Source organism: Lactuca virosa, chromosome 9 (assembly GCF_052849685.1).
Source record: "Lactuca virosa cultivar CGN04683 chromosome 9, Lactuca_virosa_CGN04683_v6, whole genome shotgun sequence".
In the NCBI taxonomy this organism is placed as follows: domain Eukaryota; kingdom Viridiplantae; phylum Streptophyta; class Magnoliopsida; order Asterales; family Asteraceae; genus Lactuca; species Lactuca virosa.
This window is the reverse complement of record NC_136434.1, coordinates 205,969,036-205,980,888: the sequence shown is the minus strand read 5'-3', so window position 1 is coordinate 205,980,888 and position 11,853 is coordinate 205,969,036. Positions and strand designations below refer to the sequence as shown.

Genomic DNA, 11,853 nt, shown 5'->3' with positions numbered 1-11,853 from the left:
TATATATATATATATATATATATATATATATATATATAGAGAAAACTTCATAAATGGTACCTGTGGTATCCCAAAATCTAAAATTTAGTCCCTAAGTTTAAAAACCTCACAGATGGTCCCCGTGGTTTCAAAACTTTTAACAACTGGTCCTTTGCGCTAACTCTGTTAGCTTTTGGCCGTTAAGTGAAGGGAATTTCTGTTATTTCACCACAGGGACCATTTATGAAGTTTTTCCTTATTTAAAAAAAATATATAATTATTTAATATTAAAGGGTCTTGTGTGTGTATGTTCATGGTTTCTTCCCAAAACCCAAACCACTTCCTCTCTCAAAGTGGTATAATTATTTAATATCATTAACCATCAAATTCAAGTGTAAATTGAAACCCATCTCAAATATAAACTTCTGTGGAGTAGAAATTGATTTGGGGAAAAAATGAAGTTGCTAGCGTTGCAACAGAGCTATGCAAATCGGGGCCTGAGCAACATTTTCAGAAGCTCATCGCTGCTAGATTCATTTGTAGTTGGAGGCGGAACCGTTAAATCATCGGCGGGTATCTTTTGGTTGATCATTCATTGTTTATGTTGTCTGATTAGACTCGTTCTTGGATTTAGATTCTCTCGTCTCTTCTTCTTTATCCTCTTCTCAACTTCTTCCATTAACAATCTCTACACCTCAACATTAACGTCGTTCAGAACCGCCACCGATATTGTGGAGGTTGAATTATGTTGTGAGATGCCGAATGGTCTTATGTATTTATTAGTGTCGAAGTGTGTAATGCAGTATTCATTGTATGTATTTTGTAAGGGTACTTTTGTATGTCGAAGCGTATTAGATTTAGCCCTTATGTCTTTTTTCTTAACTTCTGTAATTCCTATAAATAGGGATAAGTACTAGAGATAGAGTAATTTTTGGGCATTTCGTGTTCTTACTCTATTCACTCTTGTAACCTTAAGAAGATTAATTGATCCATCCAGATTATATTTACTCTTATGTTCTAGATTCAATTCAAACTCTGATTTCATTTCATTTTCTCAATCAATACGAACTACATTTCATATCAGAGCAGGATTCCTATTGTTGATTTCTGATTTTTCAAGGTTTCAAAAGTTTTTGAATCTCGTTTTAGATTCAAAATATTCTGCACTTTTGAATCTAAAAATATTTTCTAATCATCTGTATTGATTCGATTTTGCTTTTAGTTTGATTTCGGTGATTGATTTCTGGAAGATTTACTCCTTAATTTCTTCTTTCTGAAGCTTTTCATCAATTCTGTTTGTACGTTAATGGCAAACTTCAACATGAACACGATGATTGGATTTTCTCATATCCTCGGTTCTTCAACCAAAATTCCTATGTTGATTCCGGAGTACTATGATCAGTGGACTGATAGGATGGAAGATTATCTGGCTGGGATCGATAAAGATCTACGGCGATGTGTCAAGAGTGGAAACATTCATCCATCCATGCTTGCTGAAATCGAAAATGCTGGTTCATCTACTGATGTTACTACGCAAACTGACAAATACAAATCAAATGACAAACGTTGTATGCGTGAACTACATGGAGCTCTTCCACCGATGGTGTACAACTATGTTCGTGGGTGCAAAACAACTAAAGAGATTTGGGATACTTTGAAAGACAAGTATCAAGGGAGCGAGAAGACGAAGAAAAGTTATGTTAAGCAGTGTCTTCTTGAATTAGGAGAATTCAAACAAAATGAAGGTGAAAATATTGAACTCTACAATGATTGTCTGAATCAATTAATCTACAGATGCAGTCGATATGGAGTCAATCGTACTACACTTGAATTCAATTTGATTTTTCTGATGGGGCTTCGTAAAGAGTGGCGTAATATCAGTTTGATGATTAAGACCCAACAAAGTTTTGACAACTATTCTCTTGGTGAGCTCTACAATGTGTTGAAGGCTCATGAAAGTGAGAGCAACGAAAATAGCTAAAGAAACAAATATGAATTTGGGAGGTCGTCTAGCACTAGTGTCGAAGGTGACAGTTAGAGAAGTTGAAGTCGAGTCTGATGAGAATGATGGATCAGATGAAGAAGGTTTGATTGTTAATTCTGATGACGAAGCGGCGGCTTAATACTCAAACAATAAAGTGAAGAAATTTTTCAAGAAGCCATTCAATTCGAATTTCAAAGGAAAAAGTGGTTTTAAGGGAAACTCATCAAATGCAAAGGGTATGAGAGAGGAGACGAAGGTGGAAATAAAATATAACAAGTCTGAAGTTGTGAAGCCAAAGAAGAAATTGAAAGGTGACTCTGGTTTCGATTGCCATTACTATAATGGTGCAAACCATATAGCAAGTAACTTCATGTTGAGGAAGAGAGAAGAAAAGAAAGAAAGACTAAAGGACGAAACATATTATACTGAGAGACTAGAAGAGGATAGAGCTAAGACGAAAGGGATGTCTTTGGTTGCAAGAGGAAATGGCAAAGGGAATGGAACATACCAAATCTGGTCATCTGGATCAGATGATGAGGAAATGTGAAACCCCATGCATGGAGCCATGTATGTTGAGTACGAGGAGGAAGATAAGGTGATGGGTAAATGCTTCGTTTCTACTGGTGCCGAAAAGTCTCCAATGACTACTAAGGTACTTAATCCTCTCGAATCCTTTGATATTCCTTTTAGTTCATATGATGTTATTTTGTCTGATTTCGATAATACTCTATCTTGCTTTAATGACATGCTTATTTATGTTAGTAGAGATGTTGAGAAATCAAAATCGTTACTGCTAGAATCACAGAAAAAGTTGGAGACAAAGATAAGTAGAATAAATCATTTAGAATTACAATTTAAGAATGTTTATTTTGATAGGGATGGTTTGAGGATAGACAATTGTAATTTTCTTAAACAAAGAAACATTTATTGTAATTCTACAAAGAGACTTTATGCTAAGTTGACTGCTTTACATCATTCGTCGGATATAAGTAAAGAACAGTATAGGAAACTTTTTCCCTTTTTAACATTCGAAAAGGAAAAGATAGACTCTACTTCTTATGACTGTGAGAAAAAGATTTCTGAGTTGATAAGGTCCCAATAATTCATATGCATATGGTATTGTTAAATTAGATGAATGTTTGGATGCTAATGATTTGGTGTATATTGTGAATGAGACCTTCATTAAAACTGAACAAATTAAGATTTTGAAAAAGATTGAGAATTCGACATCGGACTCTCAAAACAATTTTGCTGATATCGAAGATGATTCTAACAATATCAGCGAAATTGAGGAGGGGGAAGTTGTTGATTGTTCTCAGCTCTCTGTCATTAATATCACTTCAATGGGTAAGGGTAAAGAAAAATGCGATGATTCATTGGATAAGGTTAACACTAATCAACCTTCAACATGATAGTGACAATGATGATGAAGATGTTTCAGTTGAAACAATTCCCATAGTGGTTGTTGATAAGGTGTATGAGGAAACAGAGAAGTTCGACAAGAAATGACAATTTTGTTAAAAAATCAACAACAAAGGACTTTTGTTCCTAATCAACAAAATGAAAGGTTTTCACAAAATAATTTTCATAGAAGTGGTTTTCGAAACAATGAACAAAGATCTTTTCATCAAGTACAAAATCAAAGAAGATTTTCATGTGGACAATAAGTTTATAATCGAACATCTGTTGGTTATAACAAACATTTTCAAAACCGTTTTCACAATCATGCTACAACATCATGTTCAAAGTGAGAATTCGACAAGTTCGAAGTTAAAGGAAGAACGAGTGAACCATTTAAACCAAATGCACCTGACTTTCCCAATCCTAATTCAAAGTTGAAAGTCAAAGCTTCATTTGTTAAAGGGAAAACTGACACGAAGAATATAAATCATTGGGTTGAAGGAAAAGGAAAGTCATATCAATCAGGGAAGAAGAGATTAGGTATGCTTACGAAAGCTACTTAAATGAATCTCAAACTGGTAGTTCTTCGTCAATGGAATCGAATCACTCAGTTCGAAATTGCAAAGTTGTTCCCAAAGTGAAAATTAAGTTACAACAAACTGTTGATGGAAAAAGGAAAGTAATGTTGAACATAAACCGATGAATGATTTCATTTCGATACCTAAGTCAGTAGAAGTTGACTTAATTGATAGTTTGAAGTCTAAAGTTCGAAGTTAGGTTTCAGGATCTTCATTTCATAATGCATTCAACTCTGATAACCAATGACCCAAAAAGCCTTGGGGACCTAATAAAGTCACCAATGGTACATCGATAGTGGTTGCTTTCATCACATGATAGGTTGAAAGGAAACTCTGTGAGATTATCGAGGCTTAGACAATGCTGGTGTTGTGAAGTTTGGGAATAACAATAAATGCAAAGTTAACGGCTATAATAAAGTCACCAATGGCAAGTTTACAGTCAATAGAGTGCCTTATGTCGAAGGACTTCAACATAACTTGATAAGTGTTTCTAAACTTGTTGTGGGCACTGGTAATCAAGTTGTCTTCGAGGAGGAAGGAAGTGTCATTTCGAATAAAGAAACCTAAGAGGTTTTGCTCAATTCAAAAAGGAAAGGTGATATGTTCACTCTTGATATGAAGTCGATTTTGGTGTTCCTTCTGTATATCTGCTTTCGAATGCGTCGTCTGATCTAAGCTGGTTGTGGTATCGAAGACTCTCTCACTTGAATTTTAAAAATTTGAACAAATTGGTGGTAATTAATCTTGTTAGAGGCTTACCTGTTTTTAAAATTTGATAACGATTCGTTATGTGCACAATGTGAACAAGGCAAGCAACATCGACATGCTCATCTAATTACTATTGATTCTAAGATCATTGAACCACTTGAACTACTTCACACTGACCTTTGTGGACCTTCGATTGTTGAAACTCTAAACAAGAAAAGGTACATATTGGTCATTTTCGATGACTTTTCAAGGTTCACTTGGGTTTTCTTTCTTCGACAGAAGTATGAAACAACACAAGTAATAAGTGATTTCATAAAGCATATTGAAGTCAGTTTGAGGAAGAAATCTTAAAGATAAAAAGTGATAATGGCTCTGAATTTTAGAATAAAGTTTTGGATTCATTTCTGACTGACCTAGGTATTTTGCATAATTTTTCATCTCCTTATACACCACAATAAAATGGTGTTGTTGAAAGGAGAAATCGATCTCTTTGAGAAGCAGCGAGGACTATGCTCACATATGCGAATCTACCTCAATATCTTTGGGCAGAAGCAGTATCTACAACATGTTTCACTCAAAATAGATCTTTCATTCATCTGCGTTTTAACATCACTCCATATGAGATTATCAATAATCAAAAACCGAATGTGAAAATTTTCCATGTTTTTCGTTGCAGGTGCTTCATAATGAATCTCAAAGATAATCTTTCAAAATTTTAGTCTAAAGATGATGAAGGGATATTATTGGGATATTCACATAATTCGATGACATATAGACTGTTGGATAAACGAACCAGGAAGATTGAAGAAACTTTCAATCTAACTTCTGATGACTATCATGTTAAACAAGTCGAAAAGCCATTTGATCAAAAGCTAATCATTTCAGAAACAAATATTGAGTTAGAAATTTATAATTCTTTTGATTTTGATTATGAATTAGTTTTTGGTGTTCCTGACAGGGCCATAGATGCATAAATTCATGCTGAGGATAATCAGATTCCTGAATCTTTGAAACATTGTAATAATTCGACATTAACTCAGTAAAATGATGATTCTTATTCAACCTCTAGTACTCAATGACATGTTGATAGTTATCCTGTGTTACAAGGTGATCAAGTGGAGGGGGAGCACTTGAATTCGACTACTAATGTTGATGGGGAGCATGGAAATGCGAGAACTGATGTCGAGGAGGAGCTTCATATTTCGAATACAACTGTCGAGGGGGAGCATCACCAGTTCAATCCTATTGTCGAGGGGGGGGGGGAATGGAATTATACCTAATGATTCAACCATACACACTGATGTTTTTCATGATATACCTAATAATGTATCCAATGTAGGTGAAGGTTCAGAACCAGGCTGAGGTATTTGAGTTAGGGTCTCGTGGCCCCAGGCCGGCTAAGATAATGAAGATAGAGCCATTACTTGACCAAGAATGTGAGAGGATTGAACACACCTTCCCCGGACGATATGTTCGAAGATGAACCTTTGGATTTCTATCCAGCCTACCCACCATTGGATAAGTGGACAAGAAACCATCCTAAAGAACAAGTTCTTGGTGATCCGTTAGCTAGAGTGTTGACAAGAGCCCAACTTCGTGCTAAAAATGAGGTACTAAACGTGCATCAAGAGTATTGCATTTTTAATGTTTTTATTTCAAAGTAAAACTGAAAACAGGTAAGGTTGCAATGGATAATCCTGATTGGATTGTTGCAATGCAATCCAAATTAGTTGAATTCGAGAGAAACAAAGTTTGGCGTCTAGTTCCAAAACCAAATGATGTGTCAGTAATTAGTTTAAAATGGATTTTTAAAAATAAAACTGACAAAGAAGGAAACATTGTTAGAAACAAAGCTAGGCTAGTTGTTAAAGGGTATTCGTAACAAGAAGGTACTGATTATGAAGAAACCTTCGCCCCTGTCGCAAGACTCGAGGCTGTTCGAATATTTTTAGCTTATGCAGCGTACAAGGACTTCGATATCTATAAAATGGATGTCAAGTGTGCTTTTCTAAATGGTGTATTGGAAGAGACTGTGTATGTCGAGCAACCACCAAGTTTTATTAATGATAAATTCCTTGATCATTGTTATATTCTCGATAAAGTTGTTTATGGGTGAAAACAAGCACCACGAACCTGGTATGCAACTCTTAACAATTTCTTAAAGGAATCAAAATTTAAACAGGGCTCAGTTGATCCCACTCTCTTTCGAAAGAAAGTTGGGAATCATCTCATGCATGTTCAAATTTATGTCGATGACATATTTTGGCTCTACTGACCCTGCATTGTAATGTGAGTTTGAGAATACGATGAACAGTCAATTTGAAATGATCATGATGGGGAAAATCAACAATTTTTTTGGATTAAACATTCGTCAATGGAGAGAAGGAATCTTTATCAATCAAGAGAAGTATTCTCGCAATCTGATTGAGAAGTTTAGAATCACAAATAGTTCGAAATTACGAGTACCTATGGCTGTTGGCACACGTCTTGGACCTTCGTTGGACAAGCCTGCTGTCGATCTCACATTGTACAGGAGCATGATCGGTTTGTTACTATACTTAGCTGCAAGTTGACGTGATATTATGTTTTCTGTTTGCAATTATGCTAGGTATCAGTCCAATCGCAGGGAACCTCATCTAACTATTGTAAAGAATATTTTTCGCTATCTCAAAGGGACAGTTTCATTGGGTTTGTGGTACCCTTCGAAGACTGGTTTCTTCATTCAAGCATTTTCCGATGCAGACCTGGGTGGATGCCAACTCGACAGGAAAAGCACTACTGGCGGATGTCAATTACTAGATGAGAAGCTTGTGAGCTGGCAATCGAAAAAAAAACATGTGTTTTGATTTCCACAACAGAAGCAGAATATGTTGTTGCTGCAACTTTCACTTTTCAGATCATTTAGATTCAAGGTCAGCTTCGTGACTACCCAATCAACATGAAAAAGATACCTTTGTATTGCGATTCACAAAGTGCAATTCGAATTTGTTTTAATCCATTGCAACATTAGAACACCAAACATATCGCACTTAGATATAATTTTTATCAAAGATCATGTTCAGGATGGAAAGATAGAAGTTCAGTTTGTGAAATAAACATATCAACTAGCTGATATCTTTACCAAGCATTTGGGTGATAAGTCTTTTCTCAGGATCTTGTCTGGACCAGGAATGCTTGATGCAACTGTTGTTCCAATTGAATCTTCGTCATGAAATAAATAGGAGCCGACACTTCACAGAATAAATCAGAAGTTACTATTCATTATTCAATGTTCGACACGTTTTGATTTCGGCATATCGCTGAACGATTAATTAAATCTTTGTTATCTGAGTTGCTTTGATATATCGATGACTTATGTCTCCATGTCGATGCTCTTTGTTTCGTTCATCTGGTAACATTGTATTGTTTTTTTTTCGAAATTCTAAATCAAAAACACCAGAAATATTATATTTCTTTCATTCTTAATTTTCAAAACAATCAAAAATACAAAAATATTTTTTTGTTGTCTTTACATTTCAAAAACAAAAATTCCAAAAATATTTTACTATTTTTGTTCTTTTAATTTTCAAAACCAAAAATTCAATTTTTTTTTCTTTTGTGTGTTTTATGATTTTCATATCAGATCCCAATCGACATCGTATGGTGGTCATTTCTTCATTACTTGAAGGGACAGGTATAATTTCTGCACTTAGCACTCGTTAGGTGTCCCTACAAGCATGTTGTTGTATGTCGACCTAAGCCTTATAGACTCAATATGTGTCGAAGCCTTCATGGATCACGCACTATGAGGGTTCCTTCCTAATTAGGCTATATTCACATTAGTTGACGAGCTACCTTTCTCTTCTCATATTGAGTTAAGAGATTTCTGTTTAGTCCTTATCACTCGTAGAGGTACAACATGTTTCCTGAACAATCTTTTTCATCAACTTAATTCTTCACGATTCACACACTTCACTTCCATATCCTCGACATCTCTGGTAGAAACCAACCATAATGTAGATATCGCACAGGTCTGTGTTCATGATCTTGATTCATGAGTCTGTGATGATGGTGAAACCCACTATATCCAAACTATTCAAGGAATTAACGGTGAAATTTGTTCAAGTTTTTCACAAAACATTTCTTTCTGTACTTTACATTGATATTCAAAATCGTATTCCTTCGTTATGAGTGTTCTTGATAAATGGTCTACACCCAAGACATTTTTGCCCAACACGATCCAGCACTTTCTTTTTCATGGAATATGATTTATGTCTGAATATCACATTGATCATGTGTCACTTTGAAATAAATTCTATCTTTTACTTGTCCCTGACTACACTAGTCATACAAGTAATTTTTCTCAGTGTATTCACACTTATGTTAAGTTGTGATCATTAACAAAATTCAGCCAACCCTTCAAAGCCTTCTTCAAAAGAAGCCTTTTGATACTCCTCTATGAGTATTCGATTGTATATCATAGGATACGACAAAAGTAGTTCGATATCTCCCTTGATGTTGAATGAAGTGATCTTTGACCGGGATCCATCTGCTTTTTACATCAAACGATAACTTGATGTCACTTTATGCACATATTTTTCTTATCTTGGTTCCCACTAATTCGTTGTCACCCATTTGCACATGAAATCCTTGAGGTCTTAAGTAATACCAACTCAAACCTAGATTTCGAACGTCTGGCCATGATTTCGTTTTTCATCCCAAAAGTGAATGAGCCCAGCCTCGAAACGACGGGTATAGTGACGGTTCTTATACTCTTGGGACAAGCAAAATGACCGATTGATGTGATGGTTGGGTTATTTCATGGTTTTCTAGGAAAAGTGATCATTACATTTCAGAAATGGCTATTTTTACGGCTACATGTCTGTTTTTCAAGGATACATGTGGCATGAATTTATTGCTAACCGCTTCAAATTCAAACTTGGGGTCTCAGTATAAAAGGATTTTGGGAATATCTTATTCAAACTTTACGCGACCAGGCTAAAGATTTTCCCCAAATTCTAATTACTTATAATTCTCTATTCTCACCAACCTTCAAACCCTAACAATGGCGGCCACAAATGTTCTAGTTGATCCTTCTCAAAGCACTGAGTAGCTTGATCTCAACCGTTGTTGAAGATTCAAGGATCCAACTATATGTTTCAACCTGATGTCTCGAAATACCCCGTCGAACTGTAAATGCTAATTGTGTCTCTCAATCATTCGGTTCTATCTATTGTGATGACAACTTCTTTTTCAGTTCCGATGACCTGGTTATCGTTGGCCGGTTTTACTATCATGTTCAACAAAACTTCTAAGGTGGTTACTTTTCAGTTAAGCAATGATAAAAACAATACAAGCTCACGAAGAGACAGTTCTTACAAATCTTGAACATTCCCAATGTTGTACCTTTCGATGACGTTAGAAATGAGCAGGTGGTTCACATGTTCAACGAGATGGGTCATCAACCCTGACCTGGGTTTTCTTTCTTAAACAGAAATCAGACGCGACTCCCAAGTTGAAGGCGTTTATCAAGCAAGTGGAACTGCAGCTGCGAAAGATGGTGAGGAATATTAGAAGTGACAATGGGCTTGAATTCAAGAATAAAGATTTTGAAGATTTTCTGGCTGAAAAGGGGATATCTCACAACTTCTCGGCTCCCTATACACCACAACAGAATGGAATTGTTGAAAGACGAAACCGTTCCTTATGTGAGGCAGTCCGAACCATGTTGAGCTTCGCTTCTCTTCCGCTATACTTCTGGGCTGATGCAGTTGCAACTACATGCTACACTCAGAATCGATCCTTACTTAACAAACGATTCTCCATCACTCCTTATGAGATTCTGAACAATCGGAAGCCCAACGTTAAGTTTTTCCACGTGTTCGGTTCAAGATGCTTTATTTTCAACTCCAAAGAGAACCGAAACAAGTTCGACGTCAAAGCCGATGAGGGAATTTTTCTTGGTTATTCACTCACTTCAAATGCATATAGGGTTTTGAATAAAAAACTCCAAGCGTATTGAAGAAACCTACTATGTAACCTTTGATGACAACTACATGAAGAAAGTTCAAACAAGCAAAAGTACCATGGGGGAAATATTTCCAGAATCAGGACAAGTCTCGGTTCCCATTTCCAACTTGTTTGAAGAGTACATAAGGCTATTTGATGAACCAGAAAAGGCTATACACTCAGAGGCGAAAGCAGCAGACAACAAAATCGAAAATCTGAAAAAGATCATCGATGAAGCTGCAAAAGATATGGAAAATAAACCTCCTAAACCGACTTGTGGTCAACCCTCAACTGACCCTCCAAACAACAGCCTAATGTTCAAGGGGGAGGGTTCATGTGTACCAAAAACAACCGATTTGCCTTTCGAGGGGGAGAATGTAACACCCATAAAATTCAAGACAATTTAAAACATTTTAACCCATTCAAAAACCACTAAGTTATTACAACTTGTTTTCAAAATAGTTTAAACATCAGAGTATCCCCAGAACCAAATCACAAAATCATGAAATATGAGGAGCGGTACGATCACTCCTTTTCCAGGCCACGATCACCTGATGTACCTGAAACAATAAACTGAAAACCGTAAGCTCGAAAGCTTAGTGAGTTCCCCCAAAATACCCGCACACACATAACCATACACATACAACAATGAACAGCATACTATGGGTCCAATCAACCGTCAGGTTGGAATACCCCAGGCCCTCAACCGTCGGGTTGGAATGCCAACATACTACGAGTCCAATTATCCTCGAGATGGAATACTCTCGGCCCACAACCATCGGGTTGGAATGCCCACACACCTATACATACAATAACTACTACGGGTCCAATCATCCCTCGGGATGGAATACCCCAGGCCCTCAACCATCAGGTTGGAATGCCCACCTACTATGAGTCCAATCATCCGACCGGGATGGAATACTCCTGGCCCTCAACCATCGGGTTGGAATGCCCACCTACTATACATATAATAGCTACTATGGGTCCAATCATCCCTCGGGATGGAATACCCTAGGCCCTCAACCAATAGGTTGAAATGCCCACCTACTATGAGTCCAATCATCCTACCGGGATGGAATACTCCTACCCCTCAACCATCCGGTTGGAATGCCCACATACTAGCAAACATGTGCACCTATCAAATAACCATATAACAGTCTACAAGACAACATACTAGGGCCCTATCATCTTACCGGGATGGAATACCCTCTACTA

The 11,853-nt window shown here is 36.6% G+C and overlaps 1 pseudogene; it reads left to right on the top strand.

The window, feature by feature from the left end:
• The first annotated feature begins 434 nt into the window (after nucleotides 1-434).
• LOC145140226 (beta-1,4-xylosyltransferase IRX14-like) overlaps nucleotides 435-11,853 on the top strand; it is a 147,819-nt pseudogene continuing 136,400 nt past the window's right edge.